The sequence below is a fragment of the Dermochelys coriacea genome, chromosome 2, assembly GCF_009764565.3.
Source record: "Dermochelys coriacea isolate rDerCor1 chromosome 2, rDerCor1.pri.v4, whole genome shotgun sequence".
Classification (NCBI taxonomy): domain Eukaryota; kingdom Metazoa; phylum Chordata; order Testudines; family Dermochelyidae; genus Dermochelys; species Dermochelys coriacea.
Window position 1 is genome coordinate 204,845,168 of NC_050069.1, and position 27,594 is coordinate 204,872,761.

General features: G+C 37.7%; 1 protein-coding gene across 4 annotated transcripts in view; it reads right to left on the reverse strand.

Annotated features, from left to right (window-relative positions):
* The window catches only part of PLCL2 (phospholipase C like 2), a 175,773-nt gene that overhangs the window by 67,842 nt on the left and 80,337 nt on the right, over positions 1-27,594 (reverse strand). Inside the window, exon 2 of one of the 4 annotated variants that reach the window (XM_038392115.2) lies at positions 10,067-10,213. The exons of the other annotated variants lie outside the window; for them this stretch is intronic. The gene's annotated coding sequence lies outside the window, so the exon portion shown is untranslated. The remainder of the gene's footprint in view (positions 1-10,066; positions 10,214-27,594) is intronic. 4 annotated transcript variants of the gene reach the window in all.

Sequence of the window (27,594 nt, forward strand, 5' to 3'; positions counted from 1 at the left end):
ATGAGTTTCAAAAGAGAAACAACTACATATGTTCATTATCTTGCACCATTCAGTCAGAAATCAGCCTGAGAAAATTTCTAGGAGTGTTTGAAAAATGGCCATGTCTTGCAAAGGGACAACTTCTCATCCGATGAAGTGAGCTGTAGCTCACAAAAGCTTATGCTCAAATAAATTTGTTAGTCTCTAAGGTGCCACAAGTACTCCTTTTCTTTTTGCAAATACAGACTAACACGGCTGCTACTCTGAAACTTCTCATCTGTAAGTTCTAACACAATCCTTCCCATGGAAGAACCTCTTTGATATCAGATCTCAAGAACCTCAATTTTTCTATTTGTATCCTCCTGCAAGGTTCAAATAATTACTTTTCCAGATTTGTACAGAAAAGTTTTGGTGGGGTGTTTTGTTTTGTTTGTGAGGGAAAATTTTCTCGTTAGTACTTTTCCTCTGGAAATCTGTTTAATTTTCATTCCAGTGCTAGCAAAGATTGCTAATATGGGCAGCAGCAGGGGTACTTTTACTAGATTGTTGTAGGTCCGTTCAACTAGAATATTTGAACTACAGCTCACAAAAGCTTATGCTCAAATAAATTTGTTAGTCTCTAAGGTGACACAAGTACTCCTTTTCTTTTTTGCGAATACAGACTAACACGGCTGCTACTCTGAAACCTAGAATATTTGAAATACAGATACATTTCCACAGAACAAATTTCCTGAAACATTTTCATATGTAATCAAAAAGACACTCATAAAAATATGCATTTCACAACACTACTTATGTGGTACCCTTTATATAGCACCTAATCTAATATAGAAAAGGCAAAATGCCTCTCCCATCATTGCATTTGGAAAATATTCATTTGGATGTGAAAATGGAGAATTCTGTTTTCATGATTTAATATGTGAAGCCACCTTGCCAAGTGTTTAATATTTAGTTCTTGTAGTTCCACATAAAAATGTAAATTTATCAGACATGAATATTGCATCTTTAAACGACAGCAAAATCTGTTTAAAAAGACTACCCATGAGACCAGCAAAAATTGGTTGCCTTCTACATGTTTTTTCATTTCATTTTTAACTACAGATCAAACTAAACTGCACTGCAATCACTGGATTGCTTCTTGGAGTTGGTCCTTAATTATAAATTGTTCTTTAAGTATTTTTGATTTTCAGCAACAATTTGATTAGAGTTATTTTCTGAGTTTCAATAAAATTCAGTGACAAATTTGATTATTATTTACATGGAGTGGTCTTTTATTTTTGTATTCTTGTAGTATTAGGATACTAATTCTTATTCTCCAACAGACAAGCTCAACAGCACACTTGCATTGTCTCTCTCAAAACAAACATGTCTAATAAGTGGATGGCATGAGAAGTCTGAATTGTTCTGTGCATTTTTGAAATTTTTTTAAGACAGAACAAATAAAATACTACTTCAGATTAATACTAGGGTGGATAAAAATCAATGATTTAAAAATAATTTAAAAATCAGATTTTTTTTAATTTAAATCTTTTTTTTTTTTTTTAACAAAATTCTTTTTTTTTTTTTTTTTTTAGGGGAAAAACCTATCTCAAGATAGTTTTAATTAAGATACATTATTGCTCAAAGATATCTCATCATGGAATAGGGATTATAAATTCTAATTCTATAGTATGAGAATATATTCATGTAATGTTTAAGAAAAGTTTTGTAAATGAGTTTTGCAATTCTCAAACTGTGGATTTATGTCTCCAGAAATAACATGCTTGTTAACAGCAACAATGTTTTTAAATAATGTATAAAGGTGAGAAATAAACAGACCTCAACCCTACTGTCCCTCTGCAAATTTGTGTACACAGAGTCAATCCCTTACCACTCTCTAAAAGTGCAAAGTTTCAAAAAGTTCAATGAATAGAAGATTGCTGGGGGTGGAATAGATCTGGACAAGTAGAAGACGTCTGGAGATATATCTGAGAAGGGAGGGACAGGCAGTAGAAACAAAAGTGAAACTGTTTGAGCAGCATATTCCAGAAGTCTTGAGGTCTTTCTGAGTGTAGCCTTCATTGATTTGAGATCTACCATACCATTCTCTCACTTGAAGGGAAAACCTATAATGGCAGCAGGCCATAAAAGAGACCCAGTTTGGGAATATTTTAATGAAGTTTCCCTACCTGTGGATATGACAGGTATGCATGCAAAATGCGAACAGTGCAACAAAGAAATGCAAGGCCTGTTTGGCCGAATGAAACAACATCATGAGAACTGTTCCTTCTCAGGAGTAAGCTGCTTTGAAGATGATGAAAGGAAATGTCTGAACACGCAGGATCTTCAGGTTGGTAAACTTTTTTATTTCATATTTCTTTCTTAAGGACTGCTTGTCTTCCTTCTGGACTATTCTTGAATTCTCATGTTTGAGCAAAAAATATAGCTGTTACTGTATGGTATTATCATTTTAGATGCAGTTGTGATAAAAAATAAATAGCTGAAATAGGCAGATCTTCCTTTTACAATTTCACCTTTAAAGTAGTACTGAGTGTCAATGAATGCAATGAGTAATACTAAATGAGAAGTACAGTAATAATAATTAAATAACAGTATTGACTTATTTTGTTTAGGAGAATCCATCCTCAACATACAGGATTCTGAAGACTATCCACTTTCAAGGTCATCGTCATTTTCTATAGTTTCAGAGTTATCTGCCAATGACAGTGTTTCAGTCACATCACGTATGTCACATTGCCACAGTATATCACCTGTAGCAAAAAGAAAAAAAAATCTCCATCACCCAGAAACAACCATAGATAACTTTGTGATAAGAACCAGCAGGTTACAAAAAGAGGTAATTGATGAAAAAATTGCCTAGTGGGTCAGTCCACCCAGCAGAGCACATGTCGCGGGCAAATTGCTGGATAAAATGTATGAAAGAGAAATTGAGCAGAGTGCGAAAGGTCTAGTGCATGAAATTGTTAACCTGAGTCTTGATGAGTGGAGCAATGTCCACAGGGATCCTGTTGTATGTGCTTGTGTAACAACAGAAGAAGGGAATGTCTTCCTTACAGAAACAATTGATTCATCAGGAAATACACACACAGCAGAATACTTACAAGAAATAGCAGTAAAAGCTATAACAAACTGTGAAAAAAAAATTCAAATCTTTAGTACCCATCTTGGTCACAGACAATGCTGCAAATGTATCTAAGATGAGAAGAAATTGTTTAGAAGAGAGTCCCAAGCTAATAACATACGGCTGCCTTGCTCATTTGATGCACCTCCCAGCCAAAGACTTCAAATAAAGGCTAATGTTTTGAAATTGGAAAATACTTCCGTAACAACCACTCAGCAGTAGCTGCTCTGAAAAAAGTGGGAGGAACCAAGCTAACTCTCCCACAAGACGTGTGATGGAACTCAGTAGTGGACTGTTTTGAGCACTATATCAAGAACTGGCCTAATTTGATGATATGTTGTGAACAAAATTGTGAAAAAATAGATGGCACTGTCACAACCAAAGTTCTCAACATTGGGCTTATGAGAAATGTTGAACTCATGCTGAGTACCCTGAAGCCTATTTCTGTAGCCTTGAACAAAATGCACGGAAATAGCTGTTTTATTGCTGACGCTGTTGAAATGTGGAAGGAACTGAGTGAGATCTTAAAAAGAGAAATATGCAATGACAGAGTTAAATTACAAGCATTAAAAAAAAGAATGGGACAAGCACCATCTCCAGCTTATTTTCTTGCAAATATTCTCAATACTCGGTACCAGGGTCAAACCTTAACTGCTGAAGAAGAGGAGTTGGCTATGACATGGACATCCAGCAATCATCCCTCCATAATGGCAACTATAATAAAGTTCAGAGCTAAGGGTGAACCATTCAAGAAATATATGTTTGCTGATGATGGTTTATAGAAAGTCACACAAGTGAACTGGTGGAAGTCACTTAAGAACTTGGATTCAGAGACTGTGATAATCCAAGTGATAATCTCACTTTTAACAGCAGTAGCTTCTTCAGTCAGTGTAGAAAGAATATTTTCTTCCTTTGGACTAATTCATTCCAAATTGAGAAATTGTTTGGAACCTGAAAAAGCAGGAAAGCTTGTTTTTCTTTTCCAGATTATGAACAAACAGGAAAATGAAGGTGAAGACAACTGAGTTAGCTGCAATATTTCAAGTTTCTCATGTGGACCTGGCTGACAAAGTCAATTTAATTATTGTTTTTTAAAAAAAAATATTTCATTTAACTGTTTTAGTTAAAAACAATTTTAACAAAAACAAACCTGATTTTAAAAAAAACCCTGAATGTTTAACTAAATTCAAAGATTCATATGCTTGTTTTGTTAATATATTATATGTTTGCTGTTGAAGTAAGAAATCCAGACTACATAACATTGCAGTTTTAGTTAAATAAAAAAATGTAAATGTCTGTCTGGTGATGTTCTCCTCCAAATACAGTTGGCAAGAAAATCTTCTACATATTCATTATTAACCTGTTGAATTGGAGATAGTTCACCTCCAAATGACTTCATAAATACCTGCCTCAATTACCTGTGAAATAACCAAAAAATCATTCATTTTCTATATAGCTGTAATACTAATCTGAAAAGTTTTCAAAATAAATCACTTTAAAAATATATAGTGTGTACCTTCTAAAAATGAAACCTACATCTATCGCTGAGTTGTGAAGAATACGTATGTGACATCGCACTCCATAGGCTTTATAAAAATATGTTTATAAGTGTGAATATGATGTAACTAGGATATGCTTTATGCAAAGGGTCTTTTGTAAGGTATCATTACAAAGCTTATGATCTACTGAGTGTGTTCATCCCATATGTTTGCATGTATTATTTCTATGTCTGGAATTAGGAGAATAAGATATAAACTTGTATTACTGATGTAAACATGTTAAGTGGAAGCCATTAAGGGTGCGTCAGAATCAATGACCTGTAAATGGCTATTTACTTGCAAACCTTCCAGGGTACTTGCTGGCCAGCCTTGGAAGAATGGAGGCTAGGGGTCTCGCAGGACATGTGACCATGTCACATGATACTGGAATCCATCTTAAACCTGATGTTTTTCCATTTAGAAGGAGGGGTGGGAACACAGAGAAAGACAAAGGATTCCCACCTTGTCCCAAAGCTATAAAAGGGGGTGGAATAGAACAAAGGGGCGACCAGTCATGAGAAATCCCTGAGTTACCACCTGAGCTGGAACTAACAAGGTCTGTAGCAGGGGAAAGGACTGGGTCCAGACTAGGAAGGAGTCTAGTCTGTGAAAGAAGCTTATTGGAACATCTCAGAGAGTGAGATTTACCTGTATTCAGTTTCTTAACATATTAGGCTTAAACTTGCGAGTTTTGTTTTATTTTGTTTGGTATCTTACATTGTTCTGTCTGTTATTACTTGAAACCACTTAAATCCTACTTTTTATACTTAATAAAATCACTTTTGTTTATTAATCAAGCCAGAGTAAGTGATTAATACCTGGAAGAGCAAACCGCTGTGCATATCTCTCAATCAGTGTTATAGAGGGCAGACAATTTATGAGTTTACCCTTTATAAGCTTTATACAGAGTAAAACAGATTTATTTGGGGTTTGGATCCCATTGGAAACTGGGTGTCTGGGTGCTGGAGAAAGGAGTACTTGCTGAGCTGTTTTCAGTTAAATCTGCAGCTTTGGGGGGGGATGGTTCGGACCCTGGGTCTGTGTTGCAGCAGGCTAGCGTGTCTGGCTCAACAAGACAGGGTTCTGGAGTCCCAAGCTGCAAAGGAAATGGGCTCAGAGGTAGTTTTAGCCATCAGGTGACAGTCCCAAGGGGATCTCTGTGACTGAACCCGTCACAATGTATTAAGGTTATAACAACCAACAAAAATACACTTTTATGTATGTATTGAAATCCATGATTAAATCAAGTCTTCCTGACTAGTGATTTAAATCAAATCCATCCTGCTGCCCTACATCCTCCCTGTCCGTTCTGGGATAGATAATGCTCCTAGCAGTGCTAGCTCTATGCAGTCCTCCGTACTTACACTCATCTGAACATAAGGATTGTGATTGTGATGGAAAGGTGCACAAAGAGGTTAGGCTTTTTGCATCCTCAATCCATTCCTAGTGTCTTTAACGTGTTCCTTTTAGTGCACTACTTAGCAATTTTATCAGCTTCTCAAAAATATATAGGTTCTTCCTCTTCTTTACATGTAATGGTTTGTGTTGTCAACAAGTGACATGCTATAAAAGTAAATATGTACATAGCTGAGATATAAACTCTAAAATATCTTTCAAAACTCTTCGTAAAAATAACTTACCATTGAAGGTTCTCTCAAACAAATACAGAACTACCATCCTGGGTCATTAACTCTTAGTACCACCTACTACAACAACAACAAAAAGGATGATTTTTGGAAGTTCTGATCTTCCCCAGCTCCCATTGAAATAAATGGGAACTATGGGTGCTTGGCACCTTTGAATATCAGCCTGCTTATATAGGTGTCTATTGTTAGGCACCCAGGTTTGAAAATGTTGGCTTAAGAGACTTACCCAAGTCAGTAGCAGAGCCAGAAATAGAACCTAAGTCTCCTAGTCCTGTACCCTATGAATAAAAAAGACCAGAACATCTTGCCCAAATATTAAAGCAGCCTGAGAGAAGAATTGCACACATCATTAACTTTGAAATGAAATGAAATGAAAGATTATTAGTTACTAAGTTAACTGGCATGCTTGCTCCTCTCACACAAGAGGAATCACATTTTCCAAGAGCCTGAGAATGCAGTTTTCACATTCTTCTAAAAATTACAGATGGAACCAACACTGAACTCCAGGACAAACCTCTGTCTAGACTGCATACCTTGCAAAACCTACTTTCACTTAAGGGTCTAGCTCTGAAAAATCTTGCAGCAACAGAGTTTCTAAGAGCAATGACCCAAATGGTCTCTTCTACTTTCACTGATGTTATTCATTTAAAAGAGCAGTCTCAGTTGGCAGTGATGTAGGAAGGGGAAAGCCAAACATGAGTTAATAATAAGCAGCAACATTGGATCTTATTTCTTCCCATACTTTTCCTACCCAGAGGACATTATTCATAGCTTGGCACTATGTCCGTCTGCCATTAGAGCATCTAGTGAGTACTTAATAGTCTGACAACTTTCTCCTGTTGATAGATCCATTCTGACTAGCTCCTGATCTGAAACATAAACATAATTGTTCATTCTCTGGATGATGCTCTCGTTTCAAAAGTCAAGCTAATAAGGGTGAATACTAGCCGATCATCAGCTAATATATTATGACAATTAACACCAGATGAGGATCTGACCCAAATAATCTTAGCCAACAGGACCACCTGGAACCCTGGGAATATCTCAAGTCAGAAAGGTGTAAATGATAGGTCCAAAAATGGAGGCTCTTTCATCTCCCCCTGGGTAAACTTTAAATCTTACCTGTCAAGGACAAAAAAGTGTAGTTTTGCAGGTTTTTGCTTCTTTGCAATGTATAATATTTGTGGGTTTTTTGTTCTTTTAGAGGATTTTTTCCAATTTGTTTTTACTTTATGACTATCAGGCTTTGTCCACTTTGTTTGCTGGAGGACTCCTTGGACTATTTGAGAACTCCTGGGATTAGGATATCATAAGAGACTGAAAATGACCACTGGGTGTCAGGATCAGGGATTTTTAATCAGACTATTCAAAATTCTTGGTTTTGTTTGTTTTTGTTAACACACATGCAAGAAAAGTTCTCTGTTAATGATTCCAACACTCTTGTCCCTCCCTTTGCTGATCTCTAGTCTTCCTTAGAGCCATTCAACCAAAATACAGTAGTTAAAATCTGATATTCCTAATGTAAAAGGAAGCAAAGAAATAAAACTTTAAAAACAAATAAAATTCAGTTCTGGCTATGAAAGAATAACATAGTGAATACAAAATAAATTTGGTTTCAGAATAGCAGCCGTGTTAGTCTGTATTCGCAAAAAGAAAAGGAGTACTTGTGGCACCTTAGAGACTAACAAATTTATTAGCGCATAAGCTTTCGTGAGCTACAGCTCACTTCATCGGATGCATCCGATTCATTCATGCATCCGATGAAGTGAGCTGTAGCTCACGAAAGCTTATGCTCTAATAAATTTGTTAGTCTCTAAGGTGCCACAAGTACTCCTTTTCTTTTTGAAAATAAATTTGGTACATCTGATGATCTAAACAAACGTTATGTTAATTACTAAGACAATGAGGAGTTCTTTCATGATTTTGGTGTAGTTCTGGGTGCCCAAATTGAAACACCCTAAAAGGGCCTGATTTTCAGAGGTTGACAGCTCAGAATTAGTTCAGTTCAATATGTCAGCCATGTTCTAGATGGTTAGCAGTACTGTCCACCCTAAGCAATTAAAAATCATGAGTCAGGTTGCAAAAATCATGACATTGTCTTAAAAATCAAGAGTTTTTTAAATAATAAATTTTGCATTATTTTTATTTGCCTTCTGATTTTTGAGTGTTTAGGACATTGGTTTTCAACTTTTTTTTTATTTGTGGATCCTAAAACATTTCAAATGAAGTTGTGGACCCCTTTGGAAATCTTAGACATTGTCTGCAGACCCCCAGGTGTCCACAGACCACAGGTTCAAAACCCATGTTTTATGGTAATGACAACATTTCATGGACCCACATTAGACATAGTCTGCAACCAGGGGTTGAAAACATTGCTAGAAAATGTATATAAATATTAAAAATACATATATTTAAAAAACAAATGAACAAAGCCGGCGAAGACCGCATTCTACATGCATCTTTGTGAGGAAGGACTATAGTTTTCAATATGTGTTGAAATAAACTTCTCATTTAGGAGCAAAAATATACTCCTTTCTCCCCAGTAAATGCTGAATGCACACGTGCATCTCCTCACAACTTACTGGAATGATTTTGTAGCAACGAAGCATTAGCAGTTGCCATAAATTAATATGGACCAAAAATATAAAGAGATCCAATAAACAGCAGAAATAGAGTTTTTCATATCAAGAGCAATATAAAGATTGGCAGGTTGAGATATAATAGACATATGTATCATCAATGATCTGAACAATTATAATGCATTGACAAGCAGCTGGGAGTTGCAGCCCAAAGCCTCTATTTACAGCCACTTTCCAGCCCACATGTTTTTAATTCTGAAGACTTCTGTCACGCAACCTCATAGCTGCCCTTCTTGAGACACGCATCGTATGTCCTTGTAGACTGAAGTATTGTGGGAAAAGTCAAGCACTGAGCTTTAACCTTTCAGAAAAAATATGCAACATCTGTATTTTGAGTTAATATTGCTTTGTGTATTATCATCAACTCAGCATATAAAAGTATAATTATTTCCCAAGAAAGCAAGCAATAAAACCACTTAATGCTAGTCTGAAACCAAATTGCAGTCCATCAGAAAAGCTTTGACAAACTTTAAATCTATTTGATTGCAATCTTTTAAAACATAACCGTGAAACTTTATGATTTGAGTAACCAATGCATGCAGTTAGCTTAAAATACTAATAATGCTGATGTACTTTTAAAGCCTCAAAATGAGTCCTAAAGGTAAAGTTCTCCACTAAGCAAGCTTACAAAACTCAGCAAAATAAAAGGTGGTGTTCATATTCAAACTGCAAAGCTGGCAACGTTTATGTGGACATTGTCCATGTCTCAAAAATGTATGTGATATACTTGTAACTGGTTACTGTAAATGTTCTCGAACACATACACTGATTAGATACATACATGTAAAGCTTAAAGGAGATTTACATGAGTTACTTTTTAAATACTGAACTGGAAAGTGTTGAAATTAAACAACAGAATTTCAATTTCTTTGCTGTTGCAAGGGATGTTAAAATAATTAATTTTTTAAGTTTCTTGCTGTTCTCATATTTTTAAAATTAAATTTAGAACTGGGGACACAGAAGTGCAACCTGGACACTGTATGCAGGCCTCCACAGTCTGTAAGTCTGCAACTGAAGTTTATATGTGACCCTTTTGCCAACAGCTAAACCACAGCATAACAGAAAAAGCATGCTATCAGCTACTTCCTTTTGCTCCTATTGTTATCATGAATTAACAAAGATAAAGGCAGGAGATATGCCTACCAGAACAGGAAACAAAGGAATATGGAAAATGGCAGAGGAGCAACGCTGGCTAGGCAAGTGGATTCATCAGCAACTGGCTTCAGGGAGCATGATGGGTTGACAAGTGAGAGGAGCTGATTTGGAACAGTTGCAGCCCAGAGCCTCCATCTGTAATCATGATGCAACCCACATGTCAAAACAGTTTAGTAAGCTGTTTTTAAGGGCATATATTCTATGGTAAAAGGTGCACTTGATCATTTACCCTTCTAAAAAAGGGTACACATTTCACTGCACATTTGTAACAACCAAGACTACACTAGTTCACTAAATGTGTTTTTCTAAAATAGAAAATTAACTCGTTTGAAATACATTACAGTATATACCGCTTGCACTACTGATACAAAAGGTGTTGCACCCACTTCCACCATGTCTGAATTCGACCCTTGGTGTTTCTAAAATTTGAAAACTAACTACAGCAGTGGTCCCCAACCTTTCTTGTGAGAATAGCATATTCCCTTCTCGGCAGATTTAGGCGGCGGGGTGTCCTGCGGGCGCACAAAAATGCCCCGGCGGGCGCCATGGCACCCACGGGCACCGTGTTAGGAACCCCTAAACTACAGTAACCAGCCTTTCTATATTCTGTGGTTTGATGTAGAAATCTGAAGTAACGCTAAGAGTCAGCTGTGGCAAGAATTATTGTAACCGATAGAAATGTGGCTATGTTTATTTAGCAATACTGCAGGAGTAGCGAACTTGATAATAGTATCCAATAATAAAAGGATGATGGCCATAATTATATAGTCAAACACACTTAAAAACAATCTTTAAAAAAACCAAGAAGTTAAAGGTGGTCAGCACCTCATGGAATGGGGTCTTTTGTGTCTTTACTGAAAAAATTAAGTAGTATCTTAGGCAACTGCTTATACTGACATAGATTATGGCAAATGCAATGAGTGAGTGAAGTACAGATTGGTAGTCTAAACTCTGAATTTTCTTTAGTTGATTACAGTTCATCCTTCAGGGAAGAACTTCTAAAGGATCCTAAGCAAATTAGGTGCCCAGACCCCATCAAAATTCAATCGGAGTTGGGGGCCTAACTCACTCGGGCCCTTTTGAAAATCCCAGATCCAGTAATTAACCTTTTAAAAAATTCATATTGTTATATTGCAATAATGATTTGTGTAAAGCTAGTAAACAGGAAATAGCACAAAACTTTCCATACTAAATTGTGATATTCAGAAAACATGGTGATTAAAAGTAGTCAAAATAAAAGCTGCCTGGAGCTGAAAGGTTATCAGCGCCATATGGATACTTGAAGGATATGTCAGTCTCCCTAAATTCTTATCTATTTTGAAATGAAAAGATTTATGGCCAGAGAAGTGGCAGAGATTACCCCTAAAACATACAAGAATCTGACTTTATAGCTTCTTTCTAACATATATTGATCTTTATTATTTGGCTCAAAACTTAGCTAAAAAAAGGGTCCTTATCATTTCCATAGGCGATTATTACACTGTGACAGGAGTACAATATGCATATTGAACTTTTAACATCAGTACTCACTATATATTCATTACATTTTTGCACAATGCATTACATGCCAAAAATTTAAAGTAAACACCCAAAAAAGATTCACTTACATCAACACAATCAAAAAGAAGTCAACAACAGTTATACAAATCAGAACAGAGACCTGCAATGAGTTGGAATAATTTTCTTCATATAAAATAAAATCTTGTATCACAGAACAAAAATCTAAATTGATTTATTAGGTAATCATTTCAGAAAATGACATTTTATTTATTTGTTTGAACATTATAAAATTTCTTGCACTCGTGCCAGTAGAAATTATGTAAGTACAAGTGAAATTTGGCTTTGGTCAAGTAGTACATATATTAACTTGTTCAATCAAGCAATCATTTCAGTATAATCTATAAGACCTGAAATATGTAGAATTACCACTTTTCCAAATCTATGACATTAACAGATCATTACATAGTAGGTCCAAAAAGGGCATACAAACACATAAAATTATTTCTATTACTAAAAAGGTAAATACAAAATTAAGCATATTAGTTATTCAGTTAACTGAATGCTATTAAAAATCAAATAACTAAACAAGGATTAAACCTTGTTCTGCTGCCTGTTTTCTTTCCCCAAAATAACTTCATCACTAGAGCCCTACTTGAATTGTGGGATGACTGTGAAAAAAATGTGGCAGAGTTGCAGACAAGCGATGAAAAATTGCAGAAAAGTAATAATGGACTTTATTATTTGCAGTAAGAAAGTCCATTATTATTTTTCCACAATTTTCTGTTGTTGACAACCCGAGATTGAGAGTGGGGGCCCGGGGCTGAGAGCAGGGGCTCCAGCTGTCGGCTGCCTGGCGCTGAGAGCAGGGGCCCAGGGCTGACAGGATAGAGCTCCCACTGTCAGCTCCACGCATGGTGGAGCTCCCGTTGTCATAACTATGGTTGAAGCCAAAAATTGCGGAATCCGTAATTTCTGCAATATCGCATGTTAAGCAGGGTCTTATTCATAACCTAAATGAAGTAGCATCCCGAGAGACAGAGAGAGAGAGAATTAACTAGGATACCCTGAGATCTGTTACTTTAACTAATTAAGAGATAAAGAAAATGCCAGGTTCTGATACAGGGGACAAAATAGTGAAATCTAGCAACAAGACAAAACAGGGGTAAGGGACACATGGACAGGTCTATTGAGTGAAAGAGAAGACATTTATCTTCCAAACTCATAATTCAAAGAATAGTCCAAGTAAAATGGGACTACTCAAATGCATAAGTGTATGTAGCAAAATAAAAAAATCATACACAGCATACCATGCAACATACAGAACATGCAAAAAGCTGTGTCAATATTCCTTTTGGAATGGTAATTTTTGCATTTGCTGGCCTTTTAGCTGTACAACTTTATTAGTGCCTTAACACATTTTTTCTTTTTGCATTTCAATATATAATTAATGAATACTGCATTTTTGTAATATTACTAATATGCAGAATTGAGATTTATTACCAATATTATTTTTCAGCAATAATTAAAATAGGAATAAAAGTTATGCCAGCTTTTAACTTCCATTAAAGTCAGTAAATAAAACTGATACCAAGGAGTATGTGTCATTCCGTGGCTAACTGGGTATGTATTTTTATCTTCTCCTGTTAGGTATCAGTTTTAGAAACAAAGTACTGAGACAGCAAATTTTCTGTATTCTCGTCTGTTAACCTTCATTGCATATAGTTACAGTACACATGCAACACAAGTTAATGAGTAGCATTAGAGTAGCATTCAAATGTATAGACCAATAAAGAAATTAACAAAAAATATCTCAAAAGAAAAAATTTTCCATGCAGGCAAGTGATCCCCAACCAATCACAATGGGTTGCAGTTTAGGAAAATGTTTTTTAAGGTGAAATGTCCTAAGGCAACCTGGACCTCAAACACAAATGTATGGTAAGAAAATAAATATTGTCTCAATTTTTTGAGAGCCAATATTGTGGGAATTTGTAAAATAAGCAATTGTTGTATATACATTATATTTAAGAGTATATCGCATGCAGCATTTGGATATATTTTTATTGCTGAGTTCAATTTAGTCAAGTTATTGTCTTGTCCCCTTATTCCATTTCACTTTCCATGACATAATTAACCTTGTATACTCTTCCTGAGGCACAAATGCATAGGCACCAACACCGTGGGTGCTCCAGGGCTCAAGCACCCACAGAAAAAAAAATAGCAGGTGCTCAGCACTCACAAAGTGTGACCTCGCCTGCACTCTGCCCTAAGGTCCTGCCCCCACTCGGCCTCTTCCCCCATAGCCTGCCCATGCTGCGCCTCTTCCCACCCCCATTCTGCCGCTTCATAGCTTCATAGATACTAAGGTCAGAAGGGACCATTATGATCATTTAGTCCGACCTCCTGCACAACGCAGGCCACAGAATCTCACCCACCCACTCCTGTGAAAAACCTCTCACTATGTCTGAGCTATTGAAGTCCTCAAATCATGGTTTAAAGACTTCAAGGAGCAGAGAATCCTACAGCAAGTGACCCGTGCCCCATGCTACAGAGGAAGGCGAAAAACCTCCAGGGCCTCTTCCAATCTGCCCTGGAGGAAAATTCCTTCCCGACCCCAAATATGGCGATCAGCTAAACCCTGAGGCCTCTGCCACTCACTTCTCTCCACCCCTCCCCCATCACTCACCCTTAAGGCAGGAGGGTGCAGAAAGGAGCGAGCTGCAGGCAGGAGACACTCAGTGAGGGGGCAGAGAGGAATGACTGGTGGGGAGGGGGAGAGTTGGGGAGGGAGTAGAGAGGAGCAGACAGCAGGTGCTTGGGGGAGGGGCGGAGAGGAATGGGTGGGAGATGCTCATGGGAGGGGGCAGAGAGGAGTGAGCGGTGAGAGCCTCTGGGAAGAGGGCAGAGAGGAGCAAACAGGAGGTGCTGGGGGAGGGGGTGAGAGAAGCGAGCAGTGGTTGGGCAGGGAGGCCTCGGGGCAGGAGATGGAGAGGCGCAAGCAGGGGATGGGCAGGAGAGCTTCAGGGGAGAGGATCGAGCAGCGGGTGGGGGGCCTTGGAAAGGAGTGAGCAGTGCGCAGGGGAAGGGGTGGAGAGGAGTAAGTGGCGGGCAGAGGGACCTCGGGGGAAGTGGTGGAGCAGGGGTGGGAAGAGGCAGAGTAGGGGCTGGGCTTCAGGGGAAGACGCAAAGTGGGAGTGTGGCCTTGGAGTGGAGCGGTGGCGGAGCACCCACCAGCAAAAACAAAAAAGTCAGCACCTGTAAACAAATGAGTGGAACCAAATGATGAATTTAGCAAACCAGTGGGCTGAACACTTATTCTATTATTAAGTGTTGATTATAAGGAAACCAAGGTAAAACCATAGCCGGGGGAATTAGGGAGGCAGGGGGTGCTGCAGCACCCCCAGGTTTTATGGCAGCTGCGCACCCCGAGTCCCAAGTGCCGGCCCATTCTGGGCTGTGGGTGGAGTCCCAGCTGCTGGCCCTGGGACTGGCTATGCATACAGAGGTCCCAGCTGCTGGTCCCATGTCCGGACTCAGCTTGGGGGGAATGTGGAGACATGAGGTAAAAAGTTTGGGGATAGTTTTTGCTGGCTTTCAGCACCCCCACTACAAAAAGCGTTCCAGCACCACTGAGTAAAAGTAAGTGTTCATTTTCAGCCTCAAATGGAAAATGCTGGTCAATCAATATACCCAGGATTTTTAAATGCAAGCTAGCAGCTTCTACAGCTGGCTGCAAGTAATTAAATTTCACTTACTGTGCCGGCCAGCTGGACATCAGGATTTTTCTTACCCTAGAGGGATGGCAAAACTATGTAAGATATATTTTATTCCTTATGGACAAGTCATTGAGGATTTGGAGATACTTTTAATGCTTCAAATGAAAATTTCTGTTTGGCATAAGAAGATGTAGAAAACTGTGTGGCTGAAGAAGGTTCTGCATCTTTGCTTTCATCCTTCAAAATAGAACAAAAGCCTCACTTTTGCATATACAAAACCAAAATTCAAGCATCTCAATATCCATCCCCATCTTCCCCTCAGAATAGTGCAATTACTTCATCATCATCATAGATTATTTTATCTAACCGTTTCCAGTCCCTGTGTTTTTAACATTATTCCAATCCAGAGCAATAACAACAGAGGGGTCTACAATGGTCTCCAGGTCTTAGTCTGGAGAAGAGAAGACTGAGAGGGGACATAACAGTTTTCAAGTACATAAAAGGGTGTTACAAGGAGGAGGAAGAAAAATTATTTTTCTTAACCTCTGATAGGACAGGACAAGAAGCAATGAGCTTAAACTGCAGCAAGGGCGGTTTAGGTTGGACATTAGAAAAATCTTTCCAACTGTCAGAGTGGTTAAGCACTGGAATAAATTGTTTATGGAGGTGGTGGAAGCTCCATCATTGGGAATTTTTAAGAGCAGGTTGGACAAACACCTGTCAGGGATGGTCTAGATAATACTTAGTCCTGCCTTGAGTTCAGGGAACTGGACTTGAGGTCCCTTCCAGTTCTATGATTCTATGAATAAGCAAATGGAGAGGAAACGTGCTCCTTGGGAACCTGCAGATCATGCTGAAACAGTGCTTGTGACATGTTATTTCCATTCACAGTAATTGGCATTTTCATTTCCACTTCAATAGCATCAAAATGTTTTTCAAAATTGAATTAGTATGCAGTTAAACAAGACCCCTTTTCTTCTGAAAATTGTAATAAACACATATCAATGAGACTTATTATTCAGAATGTTGAAATACATAAGCAGAAGTTGCAAAGAGGAAATTTTTAAAATACTTTAAGAATTCATAGATGTAACTTGGATTTCACTGATAGAGAGCATAGAATTATCTTGTTTCTTGTGTAAACAACAATTTGTTTAAATTGGAGAAATATCTTCCATAATACAGCTGTGTGCCTTCAAAGTTTAAAACAAAAATGTGGAGAGATGACCTACAAAGATAACTAGATAATTATGGTTGAAAGCTGCAATATAGAAAGTGTTTTGTGAAGCTTAGAAGAGACTCTGCATTATTTCTAATACATCTTAGATCTTTAACAACTCTAAGTAATGACAGGTTTCAGAGTAGCAGCCGTGTTAGTCTGTATTCGCAAAAAGAAAAGGAGTACTTGTGGCACCTTAGAGACTAACAAATTTATTAGCGCATAAGCTTTCGTGAGCTACAGCTCACTTCATCGGATGCATTATTCTAAGTAAATGTACATTATTAACAAATGTAAAATGCTTTCTGTTGAACAAGGACAAATGTTAATATATCAAGACAAATAGGCAAGATACTATAGAACTGTTGATACTATAACAGCTAAAGCACACAGCCAGAAGTTAGATAATGTAGGTTCTATTCCTGGCTCTAACATTGGCTCACAGTGAAGCCAATGGCAAGACCCTAAATCTCTGTGTGTCTTAGGCCCAGATCCTGCAAGAAGATATGAATGTGCTTAATTTTACCACTGTGAGTAGTCACATTGAATTCAGTAAAGTTAAGTACTTGCATAGATGTCTGAAGGTTTGGAGCCTTAGTATAGAGGACTGGGGCTTTAATTTCCTCATCTGTAAAATGAGATAATATTTCTTTATCTTTGTAAAGAATTTTGAAGTCTTCAGGCAAAATGATATTTTTCTTAAAACAAAACAAATTAGTCTCCTTAATTGTTTGTAGATATATTGTATGCCAGTAAACAAAACAAAACCTTTAAAACTGTTTTGGGAGAACAGGACTGCCAAGTGTCATGCATTGCACCTGACACACACATTTGGCAGCCCTGATTGCTTTCCTGCAGTCCACCTGTGATATTAGCTGTGGCACAGGCTCAGTGGACAGCCACTTTGCCTCCCCTCACTAGATCCAAGAGGGGAAGGAGCAGCCAGCAACAGTGACAACAGCAGTTGCAGGGACAGAGGATTAGAGTGTCAGTGCCAGCCCTGTCCCCAACTTCCCTGCCAAACCTCTTCTCAAGCTTCCCCTTCAACCATCCCCAACAGCTCCATGCTTTCCTCAGATATCCTCTGCCAGCCGTCCTATCCCAGCACCCACAGACACCTTGACTTTGGGGAAATCATCTCAAGAAAGTAATTCAGTCTTCACACTCATTCTGTCCTTCTCTTACTGCAGAGAGGACCAATACCACAATGCACAGGTTCCTTCAAAACAAAGATAAAAGCACTGATTACTAATACATAGTCTTGCAAAATTTTACTCACCCACAGGCAGCAGTAACTTTTCTGGGACAAGTATAACCAACATCAACAATTTCTGCAGAATCTAAGCTTTTATTGTTTAAAAAAAAGTGTGTGTGTGTGTGTGTATTATATATACAAAAATTGTGGGTATGTGTGTATTATTTATATAAATTTGTAATTTAGTAAGTTGAAATACCAGAAATCTTGAGAAACATAAAAAGTTAATCACTTAAGGTGAGATTTCAGAGGCACAAAGTGGAGTTATTTTTCATTGAGAGTGGCTATCTAACTCCCATTTACAAAATTTAAAAATCTTCCCTTTTACTTCTAGAGATGTAGTGAACATTATTCAGTTCCATCATGGACTAAATTATAGTGAAAACAAATCAAGGGGAAAAAAACAGCTCAATAGAACAAATTACTTTATATGATTTCTTTAATATGATCCATTTTCTGGATAGGAAACAGTAAGAATGGTTTATTTGTTTACTTTAAAGGCAGAGGAAAAATCATAGAATCATCTGAGCAATTGGCTGGACAAGAAGTAGGACTGAGAGGACTGGTAGACTCTAAAGTTTTCCATTATTTCATTTTTGAGTGCAGTTATTTTTTGTACATAATTCCACATTTATCTGTAAGTTCAACTGTCATGATAAAGAGATTGTACTACAGTACTTGTATTAGGTGAACTGAAAAATACTATTACTTTTGTTTTTAGCGCTAATATTTGTAATAAAAATAAATATAAAGTGAGCACTGTACACTTTGCATTTTGTGTTGTAACTGAAATCAATATATTTGAAAATGTAGAAAATATCCAAAACTATTTAAATAAATTATTCTATTATTGTTTAACAGTGCGATTAATCACAATTAATTTTTTTAAATCACTTGACAACCCTACAAAAAACTTATATAACCACAAAGCAGGAAAGGAGCCTTTCCACTTGGATGGCCTGCATAAACAGAATGGAAATGCCTTCACTCAGGTGAACTGCAGGGCCTTCTACGAAGGGATGAGGAGCAGTCAGTAGAACTGACTCACCAACACACTAGTCAGTGGAGCTGACTGTCCATGCAGAGACCGTCCATGTGTTTTCTTTTTGATCCAAGTGGCTAGTCAAATTTTGGGGCCCTGGAGATGTTCTAGTTGGAAGCAGAAATTGATCGAGTCTGGCATTTTCTTTGATGCAATTTTATTTATGTACAAAGACTGTATAATTTCCTGTGTCTATGAATGCAGAAGGAACCAAGAACAAAAAGGAGCAATTTCTTAGCTTACAGCCCCAGGCTATTTTATCCAACAGACCCAAAAGCTCACTCGCTAACTTTTTTGCAGGGCCACTCTGTCTTCACAGGCTACTACTCCTAGGCTTTCTTGTATTTTTCTCCCTTTGTTTCTCTCTCTCTGAGTTCTTGACTGTGTCCATTTTTGTGTGTTCTCGCTCACACTTACCAAAACAATACTCAGCCCAAAAACTCCTGGGTAGATTCACGCACACATTTTGTCTTAAGTAATATTTATCTTTACATTTATGTTAACTGCAAGGTGAGTTCACATCCAGCCTCAATGGGTTTTTAACCCAACTCATAACAAGCTTTCTCCTTTAAAAAGGGCTGTAACATTTTGCGTGTCCCAGTGCAGGAGCCCTCAGCACAAGGCTATTGCTAAATGCCACAATCTAGGCTTTCGAGTATGTCTGAGATAAAAAAGCCATGGAATTTCAGAGTCCAGGTCAGCAGACTTGGGCTTGCGGGACTTGGGCTGCGAGGCTAAAAATAGCAGTGGGCAGACGTTAAGGCACAGTCTGCAGCCTGGGCTCTGAGCTCCTTCTCCCTCATGGTGTCTCAAAGTCTGGGCTCCAGCCCAAGACCGAAGTCTATACTGCAATTTTATAGCCCCACAGCCTGAGCCCTGCAAGCCCCAGTCAGCTGACCTTGGTCAGTTGTGGCCATGCTGAAGGCCTTTGATGGCAGTGTTTTGGAAAACTTTCAACTGTGGCTTCACTGCCAAGAGTACTTCATCTGTGACACTAATACATACATGGTAACTTTCCAGAAAGGCACAATTATTCATACCGCTACTACTATACTGATTTTGTTGCATTAACACAACATATGCTGGCAGGCACACCCTCCAACTTTCCCATACAGAATAAACAGATTTGTAAGAAGATTGTTACACAGTTACATTAGCAATAACAACTACAAAATGAAGGCTGCCAATATTGTGCCATCCTTAACTTTTTATGTTATATTGTGGGAGTGCCATTCACGGTTCCATAGTTAAGAATATAGCTGAGTTTCGCCATTAAAAGCAGGAATTGAATCACATTGTTATATCAAAATACAGCATATCCTCCTCAAAATGATAGTATGTACTCTTTAGGCAAAATATTAATTTTATGAGACTTCACTAATAAATCTGTTAGTTTATGACGTAAAATAATTTTTTTTAAAGGGCCCGTTAATAAATTTAGCACCCTGCATCAGGCCACTTTTAGGTTAAAGTAAATAAACACAAACACACACACACTAAATAGGCTAAATTAATAGCACCTCCTATTAAGGTTACCTAACATTTCCCTTTATAAGATTCTGTTTTGATTTGATTATAACTTTGTGAGATTTCAACCATTTTGGCCATGTTGTGTATCTGACTCAGGTTGAATTCTCTTTGGAAAATTTCAACCAAAATCGTTCAACTGTTTCTGACAACAAGATGGGCGGGGGGGGAGAGGAGGGGAATATGTTTTGCACTACTTAAAAAAAACTCTTGAGACTTTTTCTTTGAGTAGCTCTACAGTACCCAAGCTTTTGAACAGGGATTTGTAATTTGGAAGTGGTGTGGCCTTTGTTTCACGACAGTTCCTTTTGCTGTCCCTGTGAAAATCTGCCCAAATGTGTCCAGGTTATAAACCTTTGAAAAATCATAATTCACACATGCTCAGTAGAGACTTTTTAGAATTTAGCACCTAAAATTGCTAAATTGTCCTCACTGAACATGCTCAAATCTCTCACAGTTCCTAGTATTGACCACACTCAGCATATACCATCTCCTCACAGAGCAACAGAGCATGGTCCATCCCTTCGCAGCTCCTAGGTATGACCAATTGTGTATGTGCCAGTCCTAGAGAGCAATTAGGGAAGTATTAATGCAATTTTACAAGCAACTGTAAGACCCTATCTGGAATACTGTGTTCAATATTGGCCACCCATGTTCAAGAAAGATTAATTCAAATTGGAACAGAAATAGAGAAGGGCTACTAGGATGATTATTAAAAGAGCTTGACTACTTTAGCCTACCAAAATGAAGGCTGAAAGGGGATATGATATTTCTCTGTAAATACATCGGAGGGATAAACACTAGGGAGTGAGAAGAGCTATTTAAGTGAAAGGAAAGGACAATGATAGCACAAGAACAAATGGGTACAAACTGACCTGAATAAAGTTAGATTGAAGGTAAAAAGAAGATTTCTCACCATCAGAGTAGTAAGATTCTGGAAGAGCCTTCCACTAGCAGTACTGGGCACAGGCGCTGACTTCTGTTTTTGCCAGTGGGTGCTTTTGAAGAGGCGTGTGTGTTTGGGGGGAGGGGGTCTGCCAGTTTTTGGGGGAAAGAGACCGAGCAGGCAAAGTTAGGAAATTCCAGAATAAAGGTTGCCTGTGCAACTTCAATTTGGCCCTCTTGTGCATATGTATTAGGATATTGTTTTTAATTACATAATCTTGAACTATTATTTTTCCTTTTCTATATTTTGAAGGGAATTTTCTTTTACATAAAAATGAGGTTGAAGATGAGTTTGTCAGCTATTCAGCTTTTGATCAAAAAGCTTATGTTTGGATACTATCCCATTCTTGATAGCATGTAATGCCACCTATACAATACCCTTTAAAACATTGCTTAAATATATCACTAAACCATCCATACCTCTGGACTGCCTCATGTATCCTGCCTTCTATTATTATTTACATTATAGTAGTGTCTAGATACCCACAGAGACAACCTTGTGGTAGGCACTGTACAAACCAATGATTAGAGACAGTCCATGCCTCAAAGTGTTTACCACCAGATGCAACAATTGGGTAAAGCAAACAAGTAGGAGAGTGAAGGAGAGGATGGGCAGGGAAACAGTAACATGAATGTGGTTAGCAAAGAGGCTTAAAGAAGTTCTCTCTGACACACTATACAAAACTTAAAACTTTGAAACACATACAACTTCAGTTTTCAGAATAGCAGCCGTGTTAGTCTGTATTCGCAAAAAGAAAAGGAGTACTTGTGGCACCTTAGAGACTAACAAATTTATTAGAGCATAAGCTTTCGTGATCTACAGCTCACTTCATCGGATGCATTTGGTGGAAAAAACAGAGGAGAGATTTATATACACACACATAGAGAACATGAAACAATGGGTTTATCATACACACTGTAAGGAGAGTGATCACTTAAGATAAGCCATCACCAGCAGCAGGGGGAGAAAGGAGGAAAACCTTTCATGGTGACAAGCAAGGTAGGCTAATTCCAGCAGTTAACAAGAATATCAGAGGAACAGTGGGGGGTGGGGTGGGAGGGAGAAATACCATGGGGAAATAGTTTTACTTTGTGTAATGACTCATCCATTCCCAGTCTCTATTCAAGCCTAAGTTAATTGTATCCAGTTTGCAAATTAATTCCAATTCAGCAGTCTCTCGTTGGAGTCTGTTTCTGAAGCTTTTTTGTTGAAGTATAGCCACTCTTAGGTCTGTGATCGAGTGACCAGAGAGATTGAAGTGTTCTCCAACTGGTTTTTGAATGTTATAATTCTTGACGTCTGATTTGTGTCCATTCATTCTTTTACGTAGAGACTGTCCAGTTTGGCCAATGTACATGGCAGAGGGGCATTGCTGGCACATGATGGCATATATCACATTGGTAGATGCGCAGGTGAACGAGCCTCTGATAGTGTGGCTGATGTGATTAGGCCCTATGATGGTATCCCCTGAATAGATATGTGGACAGAGTTGGCAATGGGCTTTGTTGCAAGGATAGGTTCCTGGGTTAGTGGTTCTGTTGTGTGGTTGCTGGTGAGTATTTGCTTCAGATTGGGGGGCTGTCTGTAAGCAAGGACTGGTCTGTCTCCCAAGATCTGTGAGAGTGATGGCTCATCCTTCAGGATAGGTTGTAGATCCTTGATGATGCGTTGGAGAGGTTTTAGTTGGGGGCTGATCACATCAGCCACACTATCAGAGGCTCGTTCACCTGCGCATCTACCAATGTGATATATGCCATCATGTGCCAGCAATGCCCCTCTGCCATGTACATTGGCCAAACTGGACAGTCTCTACGTAAAAGAACGAATGGACACAAATCAGACGTCAAGAATTATAACATTCAAAAACCAGTTGGAGAACACTTCAATCTCTCTGGTCACTCGATCACAGACCTAAGAGTGGCAATACTTCAACAAAAAAGCTTCAAAAATAGACTCCAACGAGAGACTGCTGAATTGGAATTAATTTGCAAACTGGACACAATTAACTTAGGCTTGAATAGAGACTGGGAATGGATGAGTCATTACACAAAGTAAAACTATTTCCCCATGGTATTTCTCCCTCCCACCCCACCCCCCACTGTTCCTCTGATATTCTTGTTAACTGCTGGAATTAGCCTACCTTGCTTGTCACCATGAAAGGTTTTCCTCCTCCCCCCCCCCCGCTGCTGGTGATGGCTTATCTTACGTAATCACTCTCCTTACAGGTGTATGATAAACCCATTGTTTCATGTTCTTTGTGTGTGTGTATATAAATCTCTCCTCTGTTTTTTCCACCAAATGCATCCGATGAAGTGAGCTGTAGCTCACGAAAGCTTATGCTCTAATAAATTTGTTAGTCTCTAAGGTGCCACAAGTACTCCTTTTCTTTATACAACTTCAGTGTCATACAGAAAAGAGAAAACTTGTCTCATAACTTCTTGTATAAGTTATTGTTATTGTATAAGAAATAACTCTAGCCTAAGGCCAGGTGTACCCTAAAAAGTTAGGTCAACCCAGTTATGTCGCTCAGGGGTGTGAAAAATCCACAGTCCTGAGGGCATGACTACAGTTTTACCTCCAGAGCGATAAATCCAGCAGGGGTAAATTGACCGCCGAGCACTAAGTGAAGCACCACGGTAAGTAGATCTAAGCACGTCGACTTCAGCTATGTGAATAACGTAGCTGAAGTTGCGTAACTTAGATCATCCCCCTCCCCCCGCAGTGTAGACCAGGCCTGAGAGATGTAGTTAAGCCAAACTAACCCCCCAGTGTAGATAGCACTTTGCTACCTCTTGGGGAAGTAGATTAATTACAGCAACAGGAAAACCCCTCCCATTACTGTAGTGAGTGTCTATACTGAAGTGCTACAGCTGTGCAGCCACAGCTTTTCTTGTGAAGATATAGCCTCACACTACCTAGATCTCTTGGTAGTCTATTACTTGTAATATTTACAACTATGACAGAAACAATATAATCTTTGTTTTTGAAAGGGAGAGGATCTTTACAGATATTTATTTTCCTGATTCGTAGGGTCACCATCCAATCAGTCATGTAGATAGAAAATGTGAATATATTCCCCCTGCCCAAAATGTAATAAACAAGTTTTCAAAGAAAAACAAGTAACAACCTAAGATATCACTGTTTTTGACATTCATTCCTTGTTGGTATTTAGAAAATGCATTTAATTTATGCTTAAAACATAATCACAGGGAAAGAAGTGAATTGTTCATTCTGAACACTGTATCAAATGTACTTTTGTTCTTTAATTCTGTTTACTAATTATTTACTCTAGTAAGAAGTGGTTAAAAAAGAACTATAATCTATGAATATTTAATAGAGGAGACCTGTAAAAAGAGAGAGGAAAAAGAGACATGAAAGAGGCTAGAAATCAGATACTGTAAAGGACTTGCTCACGTTCTGTGAGCCCACAAATACTAAGTACTGTATATCATACTGGAAAACATATTTTAAAAGTAAATCACAATCTAAACAAGTGTTCAAAATATCTTTATCAAGCACAGACCCACTAGATAATGCATGTTTTACCAGCCAATTACAAATCAATATACAAAACAATTACTAATATATTTCCAAACAATATTTTCCCCAAGTTCCTTTTACTACTTTTATAACTTTCTTTTGCATGCCTTGCCACAGCAATTTTAATTAGCTTTGATGCTTGTCCTGAAAAGATCACTGGCAAACTATCACTTAATACAATCCGAATCCAAGCAGTTAATGAGTATCAAGAGTTAAAGTGATTAGCACTACATATGGACAAAAAGCTCATGTGAACACAACATCAAAGCCAATGATTCTTGACATCATGTCTGCAGAAATACAGTGTTACCTACTCTTGCAGTTTTATCTCAAATATCAGGATAACTGACATTTTCCTTAAATCCATTTTTTTCAGCTGCTGCAGTCAGGTGAATATGTGAGAATCTCAATCTTTATGTAAAAAACTTTGCTAGCCCTCATGATTCTATAAAAAAGTATGAAGATATGAACTCTGTAAACCCAAAGCTTCAAAAACCAAAATGCAAGTAAATAGAACCCAAAATGTAATTTTAACATTTCATGATTTTTTTAATGTTTGGGACGGACAATGATGGAACTGGAATATATCACTAAACCATCTATACCCACAGAGACAGAGAATTATACTAATGTAATAGCTGTGTTTTGAAAGAAAAGATAACTAGTGAAAAAAATAAGTATTAGATATGATAACTATATACCAATTTTTAATGGATAAGGAGTGTTAGGACTATGCCACCTGTCTTCCATAAAAATATACACTGGTTTAAGAGCTGAAATATTTTAAAAGCATAAACCTACTTCAAACAATCTGTAATGAAAATTCTGCACCTGTGTCACGAGCAGTAAAAAGTGTCAGATTATGGAGCACAAAATCATTCCACTAATACTTAATATCGAAACAAACAATCCAAACAAAACAGTTTTTCCAGTGATGACTGAAACTTTGCCTTATTGTTTTTAGGTTGCTCCAAATTAAATTAATGTGTCTGCCCCAAACACCCTCACTGACATGCCATGTATAGGGAAGGAGGTTCTTGACATGTGAAAATAGGTCAGCATGTCTCCCAGTGATGACACAGTGGCCAAAACCAGCAGAAGTAAGAGGTGAGCAGGTCCAGATGGGAAAAAAGTGGGAGGACGGGGGAAAAAATATCACACAATAGTTATATTCATTTTCCTCACCCCAACCTTAAAACCACAAGATGACTTCCAAAATTGATTATTTAGTGAAGATGTCTAGCAGTTTGTTCTATCAAATGGGCCTAACATACAGAATGTAGGATTCTCTCCACTCCAATAATGACCCTTTTGCTATAAATTACTTGCCCCCTGTAAATCAACTGGCTATATTTCTACTCTGATGTAAATACTGAAGGAACGCTGTCTTGTAATATTTGACAGGGACCTTCTCTAAGCATTTATCTTCACTATTGTCTGTTCACAATACAGATTTAAAATGCTTTCACTACTTTCTTGATCCTACTTCTTCACTTCTGGGAGATGAACACTGTTAATCACAACTCAGAATAAATTACAGAATTTACTTGAGATTCAAAAGGGATATTCAGGCACCACTGTACATAAATAACTGTGCTGTGCAAGATATATTTAAGAGTACTCCCCCGACTTAATTCCCTCAAGTATCACCCTTAAAAATGAAGCCAGCCTGGAAGTAAAAAACAAGCACTTGAGCTTGATAATAAAAAGTCTCAAGAACTGTACATGTTCCCATCAACTCTCCAAATACTTTAATTAACATACAAACTAAATTTAAAAATTAGAGCCTTCTCTTTTCTCACTAACCTGAAGAGATTATTAGACAGTAATTCCAATATATGCATTCAAAGATAACTTCTTTAAACCTCTAGCCTTTCAGTTTAAAAGTACAGGGTATGTTTAAGAAAATTCTCTTATTACACATTAGATGTGGCCCCTAAGAAAGATATAATGAAAAATTAATCAATTCCTTAAACAATTTTGTGAAGATCTCTATGCATTTTTGTATTTTTATACCACAGTATGACTTGCCTAGGGCTAAAGAAAACTGGAAACATTCTCTTAATAGTCTAAGGACTAGAAAAAATTAAAAGGTGCTAGTAAATATGCCGGAGTTGGAGGAGGGACACTGATAAAACAGGGGAGAATGCTGAGATGCCACTGGTTTGGTGCTTTAGAAATACAAGACTTACATATTAGAAACAGTAATCCATATCCAATTAGATAGACTATGCCTATGGGGAAATGGTATGCTGAATTTGATCCCATACTTTTATTAATAACTTTGTTAACTTTTTAATGAAGTGTTTAAATACTTGATCTTAAATAAATGTTTTCCCCAAGTCTTTTACGCTTTATTTTAATCTTGGAAGAAAAAACATGAACAGTCAAAAACTACCACTGTCCTCAGTTTCATGTTTTACATATTTTAATATCTCCCTGACATGGAAAATGCAATTCGAAATCCAAAACCGTATCCCACCTACTCAAAGATCTTGCCAGCATGCCTGTTCGATTCTTGCTACATAGGCTTTGTCAATAACAGAAATTAAGTATCAATATTAGAAAAACATTCTAAATCAAAAAGATCTGGATGCTGAAGAAAAAATATATCAAATAGGAATGTTTCTATGAAATCCCAGACGTGGTTCAAATTTGGTTCAATTTTTACAAAATATATCTAGTATACTTGGTTTCAATTAGAACCTAGGTGTCAACAAATGATCTGCTTTCTCTCCTTTTCAACATTAACATGGAAGATGAATTATCCCTTT